General features: G+C 30.9%; 1 pseudogene; it reads left to right on the forward strand.

Moving 5' to 3' along the window:
- The first annotated feature begins 1690 nt into the window (after window positions 1-1690).
- The window catches only part of LOC143385818 (cadherin-12-like), a 78833-nt pseudogene continuing 54022 nt past the window's right edge, over window positions 1691-26501 (forward strand).

Consider the following 26501-nt stretch of genomic DNA (forward strand, 5'->3'; position numbering starts at 1 on the left):
GAAAAAACAGATATTCTGAAAGTGAGTTATATGTATCTACCCCCTTTGCAATTGTATCTTAATGTTTTGATCTAACTTCATTTCAGTACATAGCTTTTTTATACACTTCACTAAGCAGAAAGAAACAAGTCCAAAATTCTCTCTCCTTTTCTCTCTTTCCTGCCTTCTCTCTCTTTTCTTTCTCTCTAATTTGATATTGAGGATTTTCAAACACAAACGAATTAAACAAATAAAAATATTTTATATATATTTGTAATTATTATATTTAAAATAAATTGTGCAAAGCTAGGCCTTAGTGAATAAAAGAACAAGTCAGTAAGCAGATGAACATATGAATCAAACTCAGGGATTTATCTAAAATTTGCCGAATGCATAACTCAGAAAGAAGTCACACAGGTTAAGGTAGGCAGGACAGAGACATTAAAAACTAGAGATGAAAAATCTTAGTTGTAAGATTTAGTTGGAAATAAGGCATCAGGAGCTTAAGCTGGAGACAAACAGATTGAATCAAAATGGTGTCAGTACCAATTCTTGAATAAAACATCATTAGCAAAATGAAGGCTGTCATTTTATAATTATTTCTTCCAAGTGTCAAAAGAAATTTTAGATTGCAGTTAAATCTGAATAGGCTTCAAAATGGCATTTGGTAGTTGGATAGTAAGTAGAAAGTAAAGATAAAATGAGGATGTATATTTGGTTTGTGATTTCAATGCTATGTGCTCCTGTTGACACTCTTTGTCATACATACTTGTTCCCTTACGAAACACCACTATTAGTGCCACACAGGTTGAAGGCAAAGGCTGTCCCATCTTACCCTAAAACCATTGACTGAAAATAGGAATTAGGTTAATGCATTCAGTTTTTTTTTTTTTAAAGAATGCTGAAGGCTTTTACTTACTTCCTTTTGAATAAGTGTAAATATAAATTAGTTCTAAATTTGGACACAAAAGTAGAAACTGAACATCATGTATTAATATGCATATGAACCATTAAATTTATGACTAAAAATGTAATTATGGATAAATTCACTCGAACAATCATTTATTTGGTCAACCAGCTGTTGAGTTCCTTCCAAATATCGGGCACTGTCCTAGGTGCTGGAGGACCTGGTGACAAAGGAGACAGAAGTCCCAGCAATTATAAAGCTTAATGATACCTAAATGAAAAATCTATTGCTAAAGTAACTGAGGGAGATGGTGAAAGACAAAATATAATGTGCAAAGGAGATTATTCACGAATTTAAAAAAACTAAGTGGCATATTTATCCTAGAAAATGAAAGTGAAGAAGAAAATGGTAATCATTAGAAAGTGAACACTCAACACAAATTGACCATGTACATTTTTTCACATGATTATGTTTACCAATTTTTTAAAAAAATTCTTATTTGAAATAGACACATTTGTATAAATAAAATTTAACCTAATGTTCTTAGTTACATTTTAGAACTAATATGGTAGTTTTAAATAATTCCTTACTGCTGCTCTATATCTCATTGTAGGGTTGTTTCCGAAATTAAATTATATCTTAAGTATTGAGCATTTAAGGTGTTTTTAAATAACACATGATTTCTCACCGGCATAGCTTTGCTAGTGAATCTACATAGAATCATTTTATTGTGGTTGCAACCTATTTTATTATGGAAAGTACAGGATTTGTGATGTTTGTCTTCTGTTACTATTTCCCCCTCAAGGTATTATTAGAACAGCTTTGGCAAACATGGATAGAGAAGTCAAAGAACAATACCAAGTTCTCATTCAAGCCAAAGATATGGGAGGACAACTAGGAGGACTGGCTGGAACAACAGTAGTCAACATCACCCTCAGTGACGTCAACGACAATCCAATTCGCTTCCCCAAAAGTATGTAATTTACCCTAACTCAAAATTTGCAGAGCCATATGAAATTATTGAATTACAATGTTATATAATGCATTAGCAATTAAAATCATTTCCCAGACATTTTTTTTTTTGGTTTCAGGGAACATAAGTCAACAGATAAAAATTGCATGACTTCAGAATTTATAATTTCAATGTATTTCACATCCCATATTATTTTAAGAGAAAATAGAGTTAATAATTGAACAATCAGACTTATTAAATCAATGTTAACTAAAACAAAATATTTATAGTTATTTGGGTGGGATCTTACCCTGATACATTATTAACTTAAGACGTAAAACAAATATACATAATCTGATATAAGGCATCATATTTATAACACATGTACCATCATATTTTTTATTATATATTTAACATAATAATTCTGTGACTCCATTTTTGTAAATATACACATGGAACTATTTTCATATACTTTTGTGAATAGGATGATATTGATGATATTTTATTATTTTAGTTCTGACTAGTTATTTCATTTTAGTTTTGCAATAGGTGAAAATTGCTACAGTTTCTTTTGATAATAGAATGGTTCACACCTGTATCCTCTCTATAACTCTGTGTTTCCCTTTGAAAATGAGTATTTCTCACTTGTATTTCATCTAGTTTTCTGTTACAGTATTACATTTAACACCAATCATTACCTATTCACTTCCCAGTGCATTTTGGGGAATTATTTCTCTGTTCCTCAGAGTAAGAATATTGATGCTGAATGGTTTTAGTAGTAGTTTTATAAGAAATTTGATTAAGTCACCAGGTAGTATTTTTGTCTAGAGAGTTTAAAAACCAAAATGATTTTTCTTTTTCCACTTCAGAAGGACAATTAGGGAGTTCATCTACTAAAATCTGTAGCACTAAGAATATTTAAATAATTGTATATTTTATTGCTTTGGCTACATGTTTTCATATTTGAATGCTTTGTCACTTTTTTCTTTATAGTTTCAACCTATATTTTCTTCATTGGTATATATTTTTATTTAGTAATGAGAAAGTCTAATTGCCAAATGTTTGGAATGGCATTTAGAAATCATTATACTTTAATGCATATGTTGATTAGTCAATTGAACCATTCTACCAGGACACATATTAAAAAATGCCATGTGATTCATGCTAAACATACATAGTTTCTGTCAATTTAAAAAAATGTATGAATTTGTTTCAAAGATAACACCAAACTTTAGAACATGGAAAGTATATAACAAAGTTTACTAGATAACGTTATGAGCAATAACACAAAATTCCTTAAAGAAATATTTTTTCTTTTTTATTGAGGGAAACAGAAAAAAAACATTAAAAGGAGAAACAAATAATTACTTTGATTACCTATCATATTATCTCATTAAAGAATATGGTTCAAATTCTAAAAGCTATCCATGTTTTTTCTTTTCTTTTTTCCTGTAGTTCTTTCTTATTCCTTTCTTTCTGTTTTATTTTTTTTAATTTTTTATGTCTGCTTTAAATTCGGCAAGCTGTGATAGATTATTGAGCAGTATGGATTGAGAGATTATTCTGTTTGCATGTAAAATGTGGGATATTAAACATGGGTTCAGATTCAGGTTTTGTGTATATAAAGCCTGTGGAATCTATAGTGTAGCAAATACGCTCTGGGAAATGTTATATTCTTATTTATATGGGTGATAGTGGTGTTTCCAGGTCAGAAATTCAAAACCACAACCAGTGGAAAGATGTCCTATTAGTGGGTATGTGTCAGGGTTTTAGCCCCTGGTTTCCTCCTGACCTGCGGGAGATATGGGGAAAGCATGCCCTGACCAGGATGAGCCAAGAAAGGCAAAGGTTGACTGGCCTTCGCCACCCAGGCGCCCACACCCTGCCCTCCCTCGCCGAAAGACAATCAGACACTCTAGGGAGACCTTCAAAGCAGGATCTTGTTTATTGAGGAAGTACACACAGCTAATATAATGCTCAGGAGCCAATCAGGATAAAGGTCAGAGGGGTGGGGTGAGTTCACTTGTACACCCTTCCCATGTTCTGTAAGGGAAGGCATAAGCTGTCCACGAGGGTGGAAGAGTACTGGACCTATCCTGGAGGTGGTCTGTTTTTTCTGTCACCACCACACTACCTACTGGCTGATTGCCAGGTGCCATCCCAGCCACATGTGCGGCCCCAAGTCCGGGAAGCAGGCAGCAAGTCATGTCCTACAGGTATGGGTGAAGAGTATTTTGTAGAAGTTTGGGCAGGGATAATAGACCTGGAAAATACACAGTGAAAGTCTTGATTCAAGAGAAGCTACATATAGTTAGGAGACACAAATTCCTGCTTAGATCCCACTGAAACAGAAAGATAACTTTAGATCGTATGTAGGGGGTAAAAGAATATGGATAGGTTCATAGGCTTGTTGGGTATTTATTCAAGTTTCAATTTGTGTTTTTAAAGGTGATTAAACAAGAAAATATGTGAAAGAACAGAGCATTGAAACTGTTAGAGCATTTATAAGCTATTCCATGAACTTTATGATTACTGTCTTATCTTCTTTTTTACAATAACATTATTAGATTAATATTTATCACTTTGCCTATAAAGAAGATGGACCCTTAGAGAGATAAATACTCAGTTATCAACAATGAATTGAAGTTACAAGTTTTTTAACTCTGAAGTTCACAATTCTTCTAATTTAACATGATATTAAAAATAAAAACTATGGTTTTCTTTATATGCCACTCTAAAACAATATTATTTTAAATGCACCTCTTAAAAAATCATAACATATATTAAACTGCCTATACTCATAAAGAGAAAAATGAGAGGGCAATAGAAAATTACCTAGCAGATCACTGTGATCAAATTATTTTATGATTGTATTACATGCACATTTGAACCACTGTCTAGCATTATAATAAGTGGGAGATATTGTTGAATTATTTGAAGGAAGAATGTTTTCATGTTTTGCATGAATAAAAAATTAGTCCAACTGCCTGAAGTTTTACATGTCTTTGTGTCAAAACCTTTTTAGTGTAACATCATTTTGAATTACATTCGTCAGAGGAAAAGACAGAATACATTTATACACAGTAAAACCATTTCTTTCGAGGCCAGTGCTCATTTAGCAGAAACATTTCTCATATGGAGCAATTAAACAGCAAATGTGACATAAAATTATGAACTGAAATGATATCTATTTGAATGTTAATCTCAAGGAAACATGTATTTCTTACATAAATAACTTAAAGGAGAATTCCCCAGACTAGCTATATTTGCTCATGACTCTTAAGCAGTTATGATAAAAAAATCTTGCTTCAGATGAATTTGACATACTTTTTCCATTGCTTAAACATGCACAACATAATTTCTTAGAATTTACTTATCACAGTGCATTATGGCAATGTGTATTCATATGCATGTATGACTTATTAAGCCCCCATTTGCATCCATTTTCTTCTATAAAAGGAGATGGGAAACCATAAATGGCAAATGTATTTGTATAAAACTTATGAAAATAGTTTGTCATTTTACTGTTGATTTAAAATTGATTGCCCCATGATTTTATAACTTTTCTCAGTCTGATAATGATGATGATGACTATGGTATTGACTAATAAATTACTATGTTTCACACAACATAGAAATTGTTGTGTGACAATGATTTGGATGTTCCTTCTCACTTAATTCTTATGATGACTCAGTTTCAGAAATAAAATTGCAATGCTATATTGTTTAAAAAGTAAAAGAGATTCATCCAGGAACTTCATTTTTAAATTAACTCTCTCTCTAGAGTGGAAATTTATTTTTGATGCCTATGTTTACCCAAAAAGTTCCTCCAAGTAACCCAGAAAAGTGTCCACAAATGAAACCAACAATACTGGATGAGAAGTGGAAATAACCTGATACCTACAAAAAGAACTCTATCTGAAATCATATGAAGAGAAAGTATTTTCTTTTAAAAATGTTTTGCATGAGAGTTATATGGCTCCTATCTATTACAATCAGGGATATCTCTAGAGGATTTTTATTTGTAAGTAAGCTACAAAAATATTAATGCTTTCTATTACATGAATTTTAAGTGGCTAAACCATCTAACAAGCTGATCTAAAGTATATATTATGAAATCAAATTACTTAAGAAATGGGGTCAATTCAAGAGTATAAACATATACACACATTGATATTTATGTGGTTATATATACACAAGCATACACACAGTCTCAGAATATGTGTTATATGTGTTAAAATAGAATATCTCCTGGCCTTTGAGTTCAGAAAAGGCCTTGTACTACTCATCTGCATATGGTGAGGATCACTCAGTTCCTTTCACAAGCTTCCTTGTTACTCTCAAGTGCATTTTTTACACCTCACTTCCTATCTTGCCTGGAAATTCTGGCTAAGGGCAGGCGACCTGTTTATTCTCCAAACACAAAAAAATAAACAAACAAAACCTAATAACACTCCCATAATATGGCTAATCAAAGCCTTTGAGCCTGGAGTAAGTTGGATACAAATGTTACAAAGTTGTAAGATGTATACACTATGTATTGATGTTACATTATTGCAGAAGGGCAATAATGTAACATAAATTACATTAAGGGCAATAATGTAACATAAAACAAAATGCCAAGTATTGCTTTTTAGATAAAATAGCTTTGATATGTGATAAGGACTGAAGTATACAGTAGTGTAGAGAAAGCCCACAGAAACAGTAAGTGAAGCAGAGCCTGGAGATATCTCAATAACAGAGTGGAAAGGACACGGGGATCTTCTGGACTCAAAAAAGAAGTTAAGTAAGAGGAAGACCAATGAAGAAATGACTTCAGCAAGAAGATGGCTTTTGTGTTAATATGATGAGCTTGATGGAGGGGAGAAAGCAAAAGGCCATCGAAAAAGGCTTTAAAATTCTTAAAAAGTGTTTTCAAAATCAAAGCCACAAAGAAATATTTCTAAGATATATAAGCAAAGAAGTGATACATGAACTCTTACACAAAGAGAAAAAATAACTGAATTAAAGAAATCATGCTCTGTTTATCATTAGAGTATGAAAAATCTTGAAAAGAAAATGAAGTTATGAGAAGATGAAAAAAAGCAGATCAAGTCTTTATTACTTAAATTTCTGACATTAGTGACGGTCTTTAACCATAGTTGTGAAAGAATCCTAAAGCTACCTTTAACTCCATATGGTTCACATTTCTCTACTTCATTTTTGCTTTATTATTGGTCTTAGGAGCTATATAGACAAAGAAACTGGATTTTGAAACTGTTTTGTTAATAAGAGCAACACAGAACCAAGTTTAATAGTAAAAACCTTGGAAACAAAATTCTGATATGTAAGAAATATATCTTATTAACAAATATTAGATGTAATAAAATATATCATTCAATAGAAAAATAATTAAAACTGCAGTTTTATTGAAGTAATGAATTGAAGTAATTGAATAATGTAAAAATAATATAATTTTTTATTTGAATCTGCATAAAGAGAATAAATTTTTAAATTTCTTCCCTCAAGCACCAAGTATAGATTTTTTAAGTAACTGACAATCACACAACTTGGAATAAAAACAGTGATAAACTTATGAACACAATATATATAAATGTACTGGATGGGAATCCACATCATTACAGAACAATGGAAATGTTGGAAGAAGTGATATCTACATTGATTCCTTAAATAATATTATTATAATAGTGTTAGTGGGAAACCAAAGCTATACTGAAATACTTACAGCACTGCAAAACATGACATCCTATTTAAAGGTTTGTATATATAGAACTATGAAAAATTAGAAGTGAAAAGACAGAAAGGGAAGGAAGGAAAGAAGGAAGAAGAAAGAGAAGGGGGAGAGAGAAAAAAATCAAAGAGTGCATTGAAACCATTCCTGAAAAAATAAATGATAGTCAGATATTTATACATGAAGAGATTTGTAGTGATAGCTAGTGAAACATTCAGGCACGGACAACTAAACAGGGAAAGTCCAACAGTCAAATACAGGCAATAGAAAAAAAGAAAAGCCAGTGCATTTGCACATGATTCATGATAGTATGATGGCCATTAAGAAATCAAATTAAGAGACAGCTAGTTGGACTGTCAGTTAACGAATTGGTTTTGGCTAAAAGAAACTAAACTCTGCCATGAGAGAGAATATTACAAAACTTCATCTCTTCCAGATTATCTTATTAAAGTCTCAAAAGGAAATTCATGAGTAACCAATCCTTTGAATAAATAGATGAGGTCAGCTGAATTTGAAAGCCTAAATATTTATTTGTTTTAAGTATTTTTATATCTATCTATATCTATATTGATCTTTATTTTTATTTGTTTTTATGTAGTGCTGAGGATCAAACCCAGTGCCTCACAGGTTCAAGGCAAGTGCTCTACTACTGAGCCACAATCCCAGTCTTGAAAGTCTAAATATTTATTAAAATTTTGTTAGTTATTTTTGGTACCAGGAATTGAACCCAATGGCAAATAACCACTGAGCTACGTCCTTGGCCATTTTTATTTATTTATTTTTATATTGAGACAGAGTCTTGCTAAATTTCTTAGGGCCTCCTAAATTTGCTGAGCGTGACTTTGAACTTGTGATGCTCCTACCTCAGCTTCCTGAACTGCTGGGATTACAGGCATCTGCCACCATGCCCAGATAGGCTCTTAGTTTAAAGGTGCTCAATTTTTTTCTAAATCATAAGAAAATTTGTATTATTTTTGTGGAATATTTTGATAAGGTTATTTGACAATATATGTTAGAATTCTTAATGTGCTATATCTTATTTGATTAATCAGAAATTATAGGGATAAAGTCAACTGAAAGAACTGTTTACATATTTAAAGGAGGATTTAAGGGAATATTAAATGCACTCTGTTAAGATGAATGAACAATGGAAAGTTATTGATGCACTTGAAAGGATGTGAACTCTTGCCAAGATCTACATCATGTTTATTACCATGTAACAGGAATAGTGAGTATATAATTCATATGTATTGAATATATATATATATATATATATATATATATATATATATATATATATATATATTATAGAATGTGAAAGAGATTTTTATTCTGATAATAATTAAGTAATATAAATGGGCTGTTGAAATTCCAATGCAATTTTTTGAAAAAAAATATAAAGGACAATTAGATTTGTAGGGAAATATAGATATGTTTATTGAAACTGTAGTTACTATAACTGCAGTATTAGATGTAAAACTTATACTTGCATAGAGGTACTTTGTAAAAAGGAAAGGAGAATCAGAAGTCCAGAAAAAAAATGTAGTCAGTTTTCCTTCTTTTTTTGCACTACAGGCATAGAAAGAGTGTAAAAATAAATTAATTTTATCTTTAAAGCCTCATCCCCTTTTGAATATTTTTAAATCTCCTGATGATCTTTTTCTCCATATTTTCACTGACTGTGCTCTTTAAACTTTGAAAATAGAAACCCTCCTGTTTATGCCTAACCCACTAAGTCACACATTATTGAAATGTACATGCTTCAATATGGCTGAAAGTATTAATTTTGAGTTATTTGTATTTTAAAAGCTTGCTTACTAACAAAATATTGTCTCAGTTTAATTGATTTCAGGTAGTAAAATGAGACCAAGTGGACAAACCAAATAAAGTAATCATTCTGTGGGTCAGAGATGCCACTTGACTGGTCCTTCTCATAACCTAGAATACCTGAAACAGGTGTTGAACAGATTATCTGAGCTTATAGGGCACATCTCCCAGTACTGTGTTCAATGATGACACATAGTTGACTTGAAATTGTCTGTGGTGGGAGTTCTTATGCCATAGAAGTTGACAAACACTAAAACTCAGGGCTTATACCTGCATTCCCTCCCTACTCAATATGTATGTTCATAGTCACACCCTACCAGGGTATGAATGGGAATTATGATAACAGTATAGACATCATAGTTCTAATGTGATGATAAAAATATTTATTGATGGGAAAGATTTTAGATACATGCTACAAAATGTAAAGCAGTTTAGAAATGATTCCTAAAAACATTTATTCTTCTTAAAGGGTAATATGTATTTTAAAATGTCTTTCTTTCCTTCATATTTATGTCCATTGACTTTCTAAAAGCTTTATACATTTATTCCATGTTATTTCTGTGTCAGAAAATAATGTACTCACTCCCTGTGAGTGATAGACATGACCCTGTCTCTTCTTGCAGAAGAGCATGAGGAAGACATTGCAGGTACCTCAGAGAGAAGTACTATGGGAGACTCAGTTAGCACACAATAACAGTAATACAGAGAAGAAATATGTGTGAGATCTCTGTTAGCAAAGACTGTGGTAGTTGTGAAAATGATAATATGTGTATAGATTTGAACAATTTTATTGGATAAAAAAATGGTAGTATTTATTTTCTATCAATGGAGGATTTTAATTTATGGAACAGGAGAAATACTACTTGCTGAGACATTGCATATTAGATATCTTTTGGGGGACATGGCAATCCTATAAGCTCTATGTGGAATGCAACAAGACCGATGCCTTGAAGTTTTGGAACATCATAATGTTTTGCCAAGTATGAAACTCAGAAGTTGTATATAGAGAAATTTAAAATATAAAAAAAATAGTGTGAATAGAGTAAATGAAGTCAAGAGGATAGATGAAATTAACTAGAAGACAAAAATCAAAGGGGCGGCTGGAGACAATGGCTCTTGACCATGATTGTCAATAGAACCAGAAGGAATGTAAAAAATCTTGTTATTCAGGTCTAAACACAGAACCACTAAAGTAACTCCTCTTTGGGTTATTCTTGGGCTGCAGCATTGTATCCAAATCTTTCCATATGATGCTAACATGCAGCAGAAATTTTATCTGATCTTGAGGACATAACAAAGGGCATTGGGGAGGGGACAGCTGTGAAGTGGAAGAAACCAGAACTCTATATAGAGAATGTAAGAGATGTTAGAAGTGTGCTTCAAAAAAGAGGGAATGATGAAGAGGGTTGAATGATGCCCAAAAATTGTTAAGAATTTAATGACAAAGAAATAAAACTGCCAATATCAGAGGAAATCTTTAACAGAATAGTAGCTTCAAAAACCAGCCTAAGTCTACATGTGGCTTGCTTGTTAGGTAGAAATAGGTCACAGTGACAATAAAGGAGAAATTATGTTAAAAAGGGGACAATAATTAAAAGGGTGCCTGGAGTCAGTTTGGAGCAAAAGAAAACCTTTGTGAAATAATCAAATATGAACACTGTCTATTCTTGGGAATATCTCAGTTAAGAAGAATATTGATTGTGAAAACAGACTGTGTGATAAATTGTACCAGTATTTGCATATTGCTGGAGTTCAATAGTAAGAAGGGAAGATGAAGGATATCTCAATTGAAATTGGCTAAATAGCGGGAGGGGGGTGCTTACAGATTTAATAAAAGTTTATTATTGAAATTTTTACCATGATGCTAAAATGCAGTGAATATCATCTAGCCAAGTATTGTCCAAAGTCAAATGTAGAATTTAAAATGAAAATGTCAGGATGCATTTAAGACTGTTGAGTCATTAGTCAGAAGAAGATATTTTGTGTGTGTTTTTTTTTTTTTAAAAAAAACACTTTTTATAGAGTATGGGGAATAATAGAAAAAGTTTATGCTGAGGTATTCTTTGAGAGAGTGATGAAGAGTTCCCATATAATCAAAGTAAGTAGTGTGGTTGCTCTTTTCCTAGCCTCAAGTATGTAGAGAAGAGCCTCCTCAGCAACCAGGGCAGATCACAATGGCTGCTGTTATTTTCCCAGACAGGGAGCAAATCCTTGGGATAGTGTTTTCCATATGTTTAAGAATGTTGAAGTACCCAAGGAAAGCTGTTTGTAAAAATAATTACATGATAACAAAAGGAAGGGTAAAGATGTAGCTGCAGAAGGGAAAAATACCCAAGAGTCATTTTAAGTCCTACAAAGGAGATTTTCCTCATATTGAGAATCTGTGCGTGGAGTGCATCACTGAGGGATCTGGAGGGTGAGGCAGTGTTCTATCAAAGTAGAGGCAATTCCTTGCTCTTGGGGGTTGCAGGATGAGATGCTTCCAAGAATTCTTCACTCACTGCCACTCAGCTAAATCAGACCTGGAGAAGCAAAACTATACCTTAAAACAAGGACACACCAAACCCCTAGCTTTGCTGTATCCTACAGTTGGGGAGTAATATCTTGGAGAATTAATAGGAAACAAAAAACTGACCACTATATTGTAGTTACTACTGCAGATGATGTTCTGGCTCAACATTGTTTTCATCCAAGGAAAGACATTCACTGAGGAAATGGAGAGGGGAAGAAGGAGAAAAATGAACATGCTGTACCTATTCCAATAAAAGGAATATTAATGAGGGATTGTTTGCAGGTTTGGGAAAGTGAAAAATCTACATAACACCATTCTAATTTCATTCTGTGAAATACAGTTCACAGTCGTTATCTGGGAAAAGAATTAGTGAAGTTAGTAAAGCTGAGTTTGTGGAGAGTGGATTGGTTTAAAATAGAAATGAAAAGAGAATGGTAGTTACTTTAGCATCTGCATACTTTGCAAGCAATGAGGAAGGTGAATTCTAGGTTAATGATCATAATTTAAACCAATATCTAGCTTTCTTTCTTGTTTTTTTTTAGTCATACATCTCTCCTCTTTAGAAGATTAATTATGACTATTAAGGGTTGTCTTTTGTCAGAAATAGTAATAAAAGAATGTCAGAAACCAGGCATGGTGGCTTATCCTGTAATTCCAGCAGCTTGGGAAGCTGAGGCAGGGGAATCACAAGTTCAAATCCAGCTTCAGCAATTTAGCAAGACCCTGAGCAACTCAGCAAGACCCTGTCTCTAAATGAAATATTATAAAGGGCTGGGGATGTGGCTTAATGTTTAAGCATCCCTGAATTCAATCCCTTGTACAAAAAAGGTGGGGGGCATTGGGAATATATATAGGCCACACATTAATATTTTATTGAAATGATAAATCAAACTTTTCAAGTGGATATGGAAAGGACAGGAACAAGATGAGAATTTATACAGATTAATATACCAGTGGTCCTTCTGATATTGGAGTTGATAGATCACAGTGGGAGTAGCTGAACAAAGAAAATTATAAGTCAGGAAATTCTTAGCCTATTAGCTTTTTCATGTGGTTGTTTCTGTGGTTTGATTCTATGGATTGATGGTTCTGTGGATTGTTTCCTATTAGATGACCTCACAGACCCAATATCAAGTTGGCTCAGTTCACACTCTCAGTCTAAATATCATACATGGAATAGAATTATAAACATTGCTTCAGACCTTCGAAGTTGCCATGCTAGATTAATATTTCTGATTCTTCAATTAAATTCTTCAATGACATTAAATTGTTAACACTGCTAGATATGTTTAAACTCATTTGAACATTACACAATATATACATATTTTTATAAGATGGGGAACCTCAAAATATGTATAAATTTATGCTCTTATATAATCATTCAAAAGAAAATTATTGAATTCTGAGAAAGACAAAACTATAAAAAATCTGTTTATCCATTTTTATATTGTCTTCATCATCCTGTGGACAAAGCTACTAGAAGCTGCAGTTGGACCTAATCTTTTACCTGAATTACAGGCATGCTAAGTAATTAACTTACTATATAAATATGATTTACATCTGGCCCTATATTTTTGCATTGTCTTATTTGCATAGAACCAGAAGTTTTAGATGGATGAGTTCTTATCACTCTTAGAAAAGATTTATTGCTATCATTACATAGAATTTATAAAACTTAATCCATTAATTTTAGATATATACTTAACAATTCATGAACATGCTTGTACAATTTAGAAGGGACATTTATAACCTTTGTAAACGTTCTTTTCTCTTTTAGTTGTTGAGAACTGAGATTGTATTAGATATAAACATTTCTAAATTGCACTAGATTTTACAAACATTTTGTTTTCCTTTCCTCTTCTGAGTTCTTTGAATTTCCTTTATTTTTTTTTCTACTATTGTATTTTAAAAGGGAAATAATTTAACTAAAATAGTAAAGTTGTTGGTGCCCAATCCTTGACATTTTAAAACGTGTTCAACCTGCACTTTTACTAAGTCAATCATTGCTAGAAAATGCTTCTCTTTCAATTGATACAAGTTTTTCAATGGCTTTAGGTAATGATAAGTTTGTGAACAATTTAAGATGAAAAATTTCAAAACTTTTTTAGAAAACTTATATCAGTAGAGTAGAACGAACACTAGTTCTCTTCAAATTTATTGTCACTGGTCTCATAGACATTCTGAGACTGAATTGGGATAGATTTGTCATTCCTGAGGTTCTATTTACAGATGTTTAATGTGTTTGATTTAAGCCCAGATTGAATTCAATTTTGTCATCAGAAAGGTCTATTCTTGCGGACTTTTTTTTTTTTTTATTAAAAAACTGCTTTAGGGTTTTGAAGACAGAGGACCTAAAATATTACTAAACTATCAAAATATTTTGTTATTCCTTAATTCTCCAATTTTCAGAACAAGAAAATAAATATTTTAGTAAAATATAAAATAATTTTTCAGCATTCTCTTTTTTTCATTCTCACACATTTGTATGCAGCTTTCTATTTCTTACTGTTATTCATATAGAAAAAATATTATAATGCATATTCATGGGGACATTATCAATAAAAATATTATTTAAAATTTAATTAGTAGTAATGGATAATATAAAGTATGTTATTATATATATATATATATATATATATATATATATATATATATATATATATATATAATACTAAATTTTATTTACTATTGTACCAGTGAATTTTTGAAAATAAATCTACAAGATGAATCAAAATTATTATTACACCAATCTTACAAATAAAAGAATCACTAAATATTTTGCCCAAGGTCACAGAGATATAGGTAAAGTTTCTATAAAGTTATTATTATTTTTTTAAATTTACAACGATGTTGGTTGCTTTCTCTTGGTATGTTCTTGACATACTACATTATTTGTCTATTATTACATTTGCGTAAGAAATCAAATCATATGCAATTAGGTGCAATTAGATGGCATTTCAAGGAAAAAGCATACAGGATCAGTATTTAAACAATTCCATGTCTAAATCTAATTATGTAATCTACAGTTAGGTGATTGTGTATGTATATGCATATACACATTCTGAATATTAAATGTAAACTTTTTAAAAAAATAGTATAATTATTTAGGTGGGCTCAAGGATACAATTTTGAGTTCTTAAAATGTTTAATAATTCATATCAATTTATTCTTAAACATTTCATATTTCTAGCATTCTAGTGCCGCAGTCCGGCTGCACCAAACTGACGGGGGGGGGGGGGGTGACGAGCAACTTGTGTACATTGATACAGCAGGAGTGGGAGCCGTTTATTGTAGGACAGGAGCGGTATATATACATTCCACACAGCTTATCTTAATTAACGTAAACTAGATACAAGAGTCAACCAATAAGGAATCTCCACACTTAATGGCTCTCTGGCATTACTTCACAAACCACTCCCTCTGGCAAAATGCAAGGCGCCAACTTGACTTGTTTGCAGACCCTAACATTCTAGTATTCAAATTTTTTAATTTGTTCTTTCTAGGTATACATGACAGTAAAATATATTTTGACATATTATACATACATGGAGTATAACTTCCAATTTTTTTGGTTTACAATGTGGAGTTATAGTGGTTGTATATTCATATAAGAACATAGGAAAATTATGTCCAAATTATTCTGTGGTCTTTCCTATTCCCATCTCTCCCTTCCCTTCATTCTCATTTATCTAATCCAATGAACTTCTAGTATTTTTAAGCTGCAATTATTACCTGTCATATACAAATGATCTTTATAAATAGTTGAATGTTGAGCTCTTACACAATTTTTTTGTTATCTGAAGACTTATTGCTTTAAATATAAAATGTATTTCAAAAGTAAATTTGTAAAAATTTATTTCATCTTTTTAAAAAAATTTTCACATTGCTGAAAGTTTTTATGATATTTATAATTTGTTCATTCATTTAATATATTTGGTCATATCATATTTTCTCAGTAAATTAAAACATTATTTATATTCTTTTAAGTACATGCACTAAAACCTCGATGCACAGAAGAAATGTAAGTGATAAATAATTTCTTTATTATGTCTTAATTTTAAGGGATACAGATTAGTCAAATGCTGTTACATCGACCATATATGGACAATGCCACTCTGAATTTACCACAAGTTTTCCAAAGCCATTAAATATTAATGAAATTTGTGAGAATGCTCTGAGATGACAATTCTCAAAAAGAACTGCTTAGATAACTTATAACATATTGACAGAGTACTGCAAAGTATAGCTATCTTCACATTTATTGTTAATGGCCTCATAAAGTGTTCTTTTTGAAAGCATAAAATTCACATCTCAGCATAGTGTCTTCAAGGGGGGTTATTTCATCTCTAGTCTGCATTATTTGGTACCCTTCAAAGTTTAAAGTGCTTTTTCTCACAATAGAGGGTCTCAGTTCTGGCTAGACTTTCCATACTCACTAACCATTATCCAGTAGACATGACTCTAGTCTTTATTATTTTTCTCAATATACAATTTATTTATTTTTGCTTCTATACTTTTCAAATGAAAAGCTACCTTATGAAATTTAATATGCAACTTGAAGCTTCTCTCACTGAATATATTGGAAAGTGTCTGCAGAAATACCCTATGCTCTTTATATCCTCCTATTTCCCTAAAATATCATCCAACACCTGCCATGCACTCCTCAGGGAGGTATCCTCACCAACCCAACAGAAATCCCCTGTATAGAGCATCATGCTATTGCTCTCAAATCAATTTTTATCCCTTTACTTTGTAATGTTTAACAATAAATTTCCTAACTAAATATCCTATTAGAGGGAGATTTATAGTACTCATTCAACTTAAACCTCCATTTCTCTATTTTTTCAGCAAAAAATTTAAGATTCTAACACTGATGGACCATGAGATTGAACTGTGACTAATCATACTATCAATTTAAGGCTTTTATTGTTTCTACTGATTTTTATCCCAATCACACAGTGAGAATCAAATGTTGTAGACTCACTTCCTAATAAATCATATTTACATTTAATTGGCATTAAAAATTTTAAAAGGGGGATTCCACTTCTTAGGTCCCCTTCTTCCTCCGGGAGAAGTCTTTTGTGCAGTCCTTTAATAAACTTCTAATTTCTACTCTGAAAAAAAAATCAAAAGGAAGTGAAAAATATCTCATATATTCTGTGCTCTGTTCCTTTTCTCTGAAATTTCTCTTTGAGAAGTTGAGTAAAACTTGAGTGACTATGCCCCATGCCTTACTGCCACACTAAAAATAAATTCAAGATTTGAGTCCCTCAAATCTGTACTTATTGAGAAATATTTGTGATCTGAAGAATGTAGGTGACAATGGTCACATTAATTTCTACTAGGTACTTGTCACTTTTTGATAAAAGACAGATTGCCCTTGCATGTCCCACTTCCCACTTTATCCTTCTTGGAGACAATTGGGCAACATTTAATCCTTTCATTTTTGATTTTTCTAGTTGATCTGGTGGCCTAGGTTTCAAACCCTGCTTAGAATTTAGTGAACATTGAACATCTGGCAGCAACTGTGTTGTTTGGCAAATAAAACCTAATGAAAATAATACTAGTTTATGAGAAATGGCTACTTGGATCAATTACAATGACTTTCATTAAATATGATTCCTTAATAAAGTCTATATTAATGCTCCAACATTGTCATTAGAAAGTTTTATTATCATTTGTTTGTATTGTATATTTACTTATTTAAACTGTATATGGTGTATTCTTTTAGAAAGTCATCTTACATGTATAATACTAAACAATTAATTACTTACTCACAATTATTTTAGGTCAGTATAAATTATAACTTCTAGTGGGACACAGTGGCTCATGCCTGTAATCCCAGCAGCTCAGGTGACTGAGACAGGATCATTGCAAATTCAAAGTCAGCCTCAGCAAAAGCAAGGCGCTGATCAACTTGGTGAGATCTTGTCTCTAAATAAAATACAAAATAGGGCTGAGGATGTGGCTAAGTGGTTGAGTGCCCCTGAATTCAATATCTGGTACCAACCCCAAATATATATATACCTTCTTTCTTGTGCATCAAATAAACAAGATATAGGTGGATATTTAGCCCTCTTAAGACAGAATGTGTGTTCTATTGAGGTGATGTTCTTTCGATGTCAGTTAAAATAAGGCAGATTTTAAAATAATTTACAAGAAAAAATGGGAAATATTTGGGAGGTAGAGGGTAGCTGGCAATATTTAACTGTTACCAGGGCTGATGAGATTACCAAGTTTTGCCAACTGATTGTGAAATAACTATATATTCTATAAAAATAATTGGTAATGAAAAATGAAGTGACTTAATTTAATAATTTTTCATGCCATCTTGAAGCAAATAATTATAATTTTAAAAAGTAATTTGTTGAGTGAACTTCACCATGCAAGAAAAATCTTGAGTGCCGTCATAACTCAATATTCACATATGTACTAGAATTCTAAAAGAACTTAATCACTGCACTTTGTTTGTCCATGGGAAAGTGACATTCAAAATTTATTTATAGAATTTGAAACTGGAATTCCAGTATCAAAATTAAACATTGAACTTCTTCATTCATTTTAGCATCTGCACTTTTAATTTCCTCCTTTTCTTTTCTTTTTTTTAACTTTGATTTGAATATTATTGTTTACCCCATTAATATTCACTTTGATGAGATGTTCAAAAAATAGTATGTCTTATTTATTTTCTTTATCTTAAACCTTAAATTTTTGACAAAGGTTTTAAATTATGTCTACTATTTTCATAGTTCTGGAATATTTTCCACAGATAAGTATTCTTTTTTTTTACATATTTTTCTGATCCAGTACATATTTCATGTAATGTAAGTATTCTATTTGGTGGTAAAAATGATCATTTTAATTTTTTCTCCTTTAATGAGAAAAAGAAAAAAATTGGGGAGTTCAAACTTTATGTACTCAGTTTAAATATTAGAAAGTATGCCAAGTTAATATGTATTAAAAATGAGCTGACGCCTGGCATGTGCGCGGCTCTGGGTTTGATACAAATAAAGATGTTGTGTCTGCCAAAAACTAAAAAATAAATATTAAAAAAAATCTCTCTCTCTTTCTCTCTCTCCTATAAAAAAATGAACTGAATCTTTGTCTTCAATATGCCTTATTTAAATTCATCGAGGTAGAATTTTGTATTAGTGTACAGCTTATCATTTCAGTTCATTGTAAGATAAATTCATAGTCATTGTAATGGTTACTTTCTGGATACATAACCTTCAAATTCATAAATAACTATCCATCTATCTATTATCTATTTATTATCAATTTATTAATTATATATATATATCTATATCTATCTATCTATCTATCTATCTATCTATATATATATATATATATATATATCTTTTTATTGTGTTTTAGATTCTATTTTATTGGTATTGATTACTTTGGTGACAATTATGAAGACTTTACCCTCACATAGAAGGTATAATTTGATATCCATCATATTAAAATATTTCCACACAGTAATTTTAATATGGCACACTCTATTATTTATAATACCCATTTAAAAATTAAAAGCAGGTCTACTGAAGTGAAAATGAAGTTATTACATATAATCATAATCCTTGACAGCAAATTGCCTTTGCATTTTGCTCTATAATGTTCCAAATTTGATTTACTTTGTGCAGTCTACATTTTTCAAACCTGATAATCTTCCTTTACTAGTTCTCTGTCAATGCAAATTGCATATATTTTATCAGGCATCTTCCATCTGAAAGTTCCTGAATCTTCTCCTGTTGGCTCAGCTATTGGAAAAATAAGAGCTCTGGATCCTGATTTTGGACAAAACGCGGAAATTGAGTACACTATTGTTCCCGGAGATGGAGGGAATTTGTTTGACATCGTCACAGATGAGGATACACAAGAAGGAGTTATCAAACTGAAAAAGGTACATAAACAAAGGTTTTGACAGTTTACTATCTAAAAATAATTTAAAAAAATGAAAGAGAATAAGCAATTTTAATTTTCCTTTAATTAGTAGTATTTTAAATAAAAAGTAATAATTATGAAATATTCACTCCCACAGATAGTGTTATACTATGATTTAACAAATATGGATTTATATTGAAAATTGAAGCCTAATAATTTGATTATGTACTTTTTTAACACTCTTATCAGAGTTTAATTTCTACTTAATTTTATAGCAATGTATGTACAAAAATGATCAATTTAAAAATGAAAAAAACAATCAATAACTTTTATCTTACCAAATTTGATCTTGACATTTCATGACTTTTTGGAGAACACAGAGTATAAATATCTAAGTTAGCACATTATTGGTGAGAGTTGATATCACAGTGGAGAAACACTATTGTTGGTAAGTTTTATTCAGTGCAGAAGTGGAAGAAATAAGAAAGGATAATAATGGACTTGAGAATTTTGTAAGAAAAAAGCCTACAGAGACTTTTACTTTTATCAGTTAGGAAGTAAGACTAGAAATATCCCCAGTGAAGAGATCATTGAAATAATACAAGAAAGAGATTTAGATGCTAATAGTAGTGAAGATTGAGAGAATTATGATTCTGGCCAAACTTTAGAGCAAGAGAAAGAAAGGGAGAGTGGAAAGAGCAGTGGAGGAGGACAGCAAAGTTGTTCAGACCCTTGAAAGAAATCGTTACTTGCCCAATATGTAGTTTTGTCTTTTATTGGGTAGTGGCACATGAAGGAGTGTGTAAATGTGAGAAAGAAACCTGATTCCATTGGAGGCATGTAGATTGCTTCCATTATAATGAAGAAAACAATGAATTTTGAGAAGTGAAGTATAGCAAAAAAGTGAATCTTATTAAATTTAGGTCTTCTTTCCTCCTCTCCTTGTAAAATGTATACTCTCTTAACCCCAAACTGCAGTACATGTCATTTCTGTTACTATTTATGATCATTTCAATCCAGAAGAAATATTTTTGAAATCAGTGCTATTAATCAGTCTTTTCTTCTCATATTTGTTAGGAGCTCTGAATTTTAATAAGAAACACTATGAATTATAATGAAAATCATCATAAAAGTAAATGTAAGCTTCATATAGTCATTTTGTTTTTATTCCCACAAATGTACATAAATTGTACTTAGTCCAGAAGTTAGTTAACACACATGATACCATCTAAAATTATGCATTAATGCTGAATTTGAGAAATACACAAAGAAAAAAGGTGTATGATTCTTGTGTATTTCTCTATTGTTATTTAGTATTTCTCTTTTCTACTCAGTAACGTATCAGTGAATATTCTTATTAATTTTATGTAAAAGTATAATATTTAAATATTTTTCAAAATCAATCCAAATGAAACAACTGTAACAAATATTAATAAGCTAATAATACTAAAAATGGTAGAAAATATTTTACCATTTATGATCATAAATAGTATCTTAAAATTTAAAATTTAACCATTAAATTAATTAGATTTACAAAGTTAATATGAGTGACAGAATTAATACTAAATTATGCATATCTACATTTAAATATTCTTTCATCTTGCTATTATAAAAGTATTTTATATTCATCAATGTAGTTTTATATGTTTTATATTTACTTTTATAGACACCTATTTTTCATCCATGCCTGTAAGTAACTGATGATTAGATGTCAATCAGAAAAATCTTTATTTTTAAATATATTTGGAAAAAAATAGTGTTATATTTTTTTATTATTTTATGAAGTCAAAAATATAATGTTTTAAGGAAGTGTTGCAGTTATAAATTATAAAAAACTTAACTATTATTAATCAGTAAAAATGCATTTTCAGTCCAAGGAAAGATTAATAGTGAGTAGGTGCTACATCATTTTTTGTTTGAATTTTTGAGAATTTAAAAAAAAATTTTATTGGATTGACTTTGAGATTTATAAAACTATGGAAATGTCTTACTAAAATTGAATTACATAATGCAGATAATCAATCTGAAAAATGTATCTCTAAAAAAGACAAAACAGTGTTTCCTCCTGAGGTAAATTAATCATTCTTCTTACTGACATAAAACTCCTTGTCCAAATAAATCTGTAATTATACCTTTCCCTTCATCATTCAAGGGATATTTATGGTGTAGCCACCATGTCCCAGATCCATTTTGGACTCAAAGATAGACATTCCCTGTTCTCCAGCTCCATCCATTCAATTGGGAAAATCGGAAAATTGACACATGAAATATCTCTATCAGCAATGATAGATTCAAGCTGATAGACATAAATCAAGGTAAAGAGATTACAGGAATGTGAAAGGCAGTCTTATAGTAAAGGTCAAGAAGACTTTGGGGCTGTGGTGAAATATAAGCATATTTCTGAAGACAGACAGATGAACAACAACTGTGTACATTACATGTGTTCAGAAAAACTAAGCAACAATTGCAAAATCTCTCTCTGAGGAGGGACTGATGGACAAAGAGACTGGAAAGGTCAGTGAATAAAAGGAATGTTGATTGGAGACCAGGTATTCAATGTCCCATGATGGAGGTCTTGTAGGTCAGGTCAAGGACTCTGAGCTTGGTAATAATGAGGGGAGTTATACGTAAATCACCTCTGTTCTAATAGAGTCAGTTTACTCTGTATGCTTTGAGGAATATCAGACTTAAGCAAGTAAGACTTACTTAAGTAAGGCTGAGAAAAGCCCAGTGAAAAGATCACTGAAATTAATCCAAGAAACAGATTGAGATGCTCATAGAAGTAAAGACTGCGAGAATTGGTGATTCTGGCTAAATTTAAAGAAACAGTCAAAACATATTGTTATAACTATTTTTATCATGTAGAAAATTACACCAAACAATTCAGTACTTACAAAGCCTGACAGAATACTTGGAGTCACTTTCAATGTTGTAACTTGCTGTGATCTCTAAATAAGGATCCACCAGGGGCAATCTCTACCTAGTAACCTATTCTGTTGAAAAAAAAAATGCAATCAATAGACTACATCTATTAAATCTAAGAAGTAAGTTTTGCAACACAATTTTTGAATTATCTAACATCTATCTACGTGTTGGATTGCATGAAATGTGCTTATGTACACACACACACACACACACACACACACACACACACACACACATATATATATATATATATATATATATATATATATATATATATATCTTTATCAAACATGGTGGTATGATTTTATGAAAAAGGAATAATGGAAAAATATTCAGCTGAATAAAGTGCATGGAAAACTCAAAATAAATTAAAATGACAGCTGTATTTAAAATACAGAATCCTTTTGGTTAAAGCTCATGTAATAAGACTATTCAAGCATTACATGCAGTAGGTTCTCAGAAAACTTTATCTTGCACTTATTATTGGTCTTTGAAGAATGAAATGAGCAAAAATAAATATGAATGTAAACATCAACAGTGGTATTTTAATTTTCCATATGACCTTAAAATTATTGTTTGACAGTTCCTACATAAATCATATTTTTAAGTATACTAAATACATTTAGGAAATCCATAAATTTATATCCTACATATGAATACATAGCTGTATTTTAAAGATGAGTTATTTTAAATTTTTGGCTGACAAACTTTTAAGCAGCAGTAGAGGAATGAAATAATATATTATTCAATTTAACAGAGCTTCTCTTTTTTTAACCCACTTAAAATACATTCAAATGCTCAATGTTCTGAAGCACATATTTTCAATGTTGTTTTATCTTCAAAATCTTTTATTTAGTTTTATTTTACTGTATACTTCTCTCCTTTTCCTCTGTAGGGTGAGGATATATAAAAATGAAACTCAGGTTTATATAAGCTGAGGAGAATGAAGAAAGGTGTCATTTCAGTGTATTACATTGAATTCAGAGTAAAATTAGGAAAATTTGTAAATCTCTCCAAAGCACACAATACTGGTAAAAACCCAAACCAACTCTTACTTTACTCTTGCATGTTACACTGAACAAAGTATACACAAATTAAAATTCTCTTATGTGTTTTTGAATAATATAGCAATACCAACACTAGAAAAACTAGAATAATGCTTCTGAAAGTTTCAATCACATCTTAAAATCTAGGAGCTGGGATATATTTGCAATGAGAAAATCAGCTGTTTTAAATTCAAAAAATTTCTTATATTTAAAAGACAAATAAACTATATCTTAGTAATTACTCCCTATGAGAAAAATAAAAATAAAATATATACTCCTTGAATATAAAAATGAAGAGGAATTTACATTAGTTAAAAAACTCTAAATGGATAAATATATTGAGAAACACTTTGGTTTGCTTGTTGCTGAATGAAAACTTAGGTAATTAAAACAGTAGAGTGAATACTTCAGTTATACAAAGAACAGTTTAATATCCTGCAGAATTTCAGAAAGAGTCCTGTACCATCTCTATAAAAATGTCTGTTAAGAACTACAAAGTAGTGGTGGCATCTGTTTAAAATGAAGAATGATGAAGTAGTGGCCTATTTACTATAAAATAAGTAAAACATTTTTTGAAATTAAAAAGTTTAACCAGTTTGATGTTATCTTAGCACATTTTTTATTTTGAATTTACATAACTAAAGATCACATTAAATGTAAAGTAGAAAGATTTTTAAATAGGAGATGAAATATTTGACTTTTCAACAGAATGCTTTTATAAATAGGCTGTGGCCTCAATTGGTTCCATTGGGCATCTATATTTTATATTTACTCATGAATCAGTAAAACTCATTAATTTTATCATTTTATATGACTGAGAATTATTTCCACACTATATGACTTGGTAACAGCACCATCATGTGGTAAATTTTAGAATATCTCTTAGGAATAAAATGAAAATAAATTGTAGACTAATTTATATGCTCAAAAAAATTAATAAAATTTAAAAATTCTATTTTTAGTAACTCTGACATTCCTAATTTCAGAGAAAGGGGTATTCCTTATGTTGTTTCTACAAATATTATGTTCCTGTTTTTTTTCCAAATATTTGTCTTTCTCTTTTTTTTTTTAATTTCTAAACCTTGTTTATATTCTTTAAATACCTTGCCCAACTTTTCTTAATAGATTCAACTCTAAATTAACCCCAAATTAACAAATCCAAGGCCAATTTTTCTACTGCTTTGCAGATTTTTCTATTTGAATATTTCTTAATGCTTTTTTCAACCTCAAAATGTATAAAGCCATATTCCTTCTTTTTCTCCAATAAACATGTGACCTGTCTTATTTTTGTCCTTTCTAGTTTTTTTTAACAAAAAGTCCAGAATGCTTCTTAGGTTTCTACCATTCCCTTAGACCTTTTTTTTCCCAAAAACAGGGCATGAGCTTAGCCAGTGATTTCTTCTGAGCAGAAATTAATGTTGTGGCTTATATCCTTCTTTAATACTCCCATCCAACACTGCTAAGTATTTGCCAGCTTCACCCCTTATCTTCCTTCAGGAACTCCTTCATCCTGTGAATGAAGGGTGGAAACTACATCTGATTATCTTACTTAGACTTTTATCTGGTCCCCATTGCTGGAAAGGTCAAAAGCAGGCTGCATATTTTCTTTTACCAGCCTCTGTACACACTGTCACACACATGTACAAGCTCCTTTTCACCCACACCAAATTCACTGCAGGTGTCTACCTGAGTTGTTGAGCTGTTCCACATTCTCATGGAAGTCTCTTGCTCACAGGAATTTCAATACTTTCCTGTTACTTAGTATTATCTCCCTTGCTTATCATCAATGGTTTTTTTGAGCCCTTCTTCCCAAACTGGTTGTCTCTTACTTTATTTTACAAAATTTCAGCATTTCTGCAATAGCACTTATTGTACTTATGACACTCATTTATGACATATCTGATTTTTCTTATTTGAAGTCCTTTATCGTGTTTATGTTTTGTCCTGTTTGTTAAAGAAAATCTCTAAAATATATAGGGTATTAATGTTTTGTTGGATAAGACAAAAAACATTTCATGTTCACTTACGTACTATATAAAGTTCAAAATATTTTGCAAAGTATTTAAGAAAAGCAGTGTTTTATTGATTTCATTAATGGGAAATTTGAAGTGCATGGAAGAAGGATACATTTTTCAAAATCACATGGCTAATTTTCAACTATGGTGTATTTTGAAAAGCATATACTTTCATTGCAATGAATAATGATATGTGACAAAAAAAATAACTGGCCTCTCCAGATAGGAATGATTTATACTGTACATGTATGTGACACATATATTTCACTTAAGCATTTATAATACTTGATGAAACCTTTTGTCATTTTATGAAAATTATTATTGACAATGTGTAGCAAGAAGCCCTGACATTATTGCCTTTGTTTTGATTTATTTTGTCTTTGTTACTAGATTTGTTCCAGAAATTATTGTCACTAAAAAACAGACATTGAACTAATGTCCATGGTCTTTCAGGTACTTGCTAAATGACCATCAAAATATTTTCAGTATTACAAAAGACTGGAATGCAATAACTTTGCAAAGAAAAACTAAATGCATTTTAAATAAGTAGTTCTGTTGTAATATTTTTAGAGATAAGTTGGATGTAGTGTTTATTTTATTCTTTAAATAAAATGGCAATTTTTTATTTATAGTTATATAATTTTTAATTGTATAAGAAATACTGTGAACACTGTCAAAAGTAAAGCCTGTATTTAAAATATCCACATTTTATTTTGTTGCATGC

The sequence above is a fragment of the Callospermophilus lateralis genome (assembly GCF_048772815.1).
Source record: "Callospermophilus lateralis isolate mCalLat2 chromosome 11 unlocalized genomic scaffold, mCalLat2.hap1 SUPER_11_unloc_3, whole genome shotgun sequence".
Taxonomy (NCBI): domain Eukaryota; kingdom Metazoa; phylum Chordata; class Mammalia; order Rodentia; family Sciuridae; genus Callospermophilus; species Callospermophilus lateralis.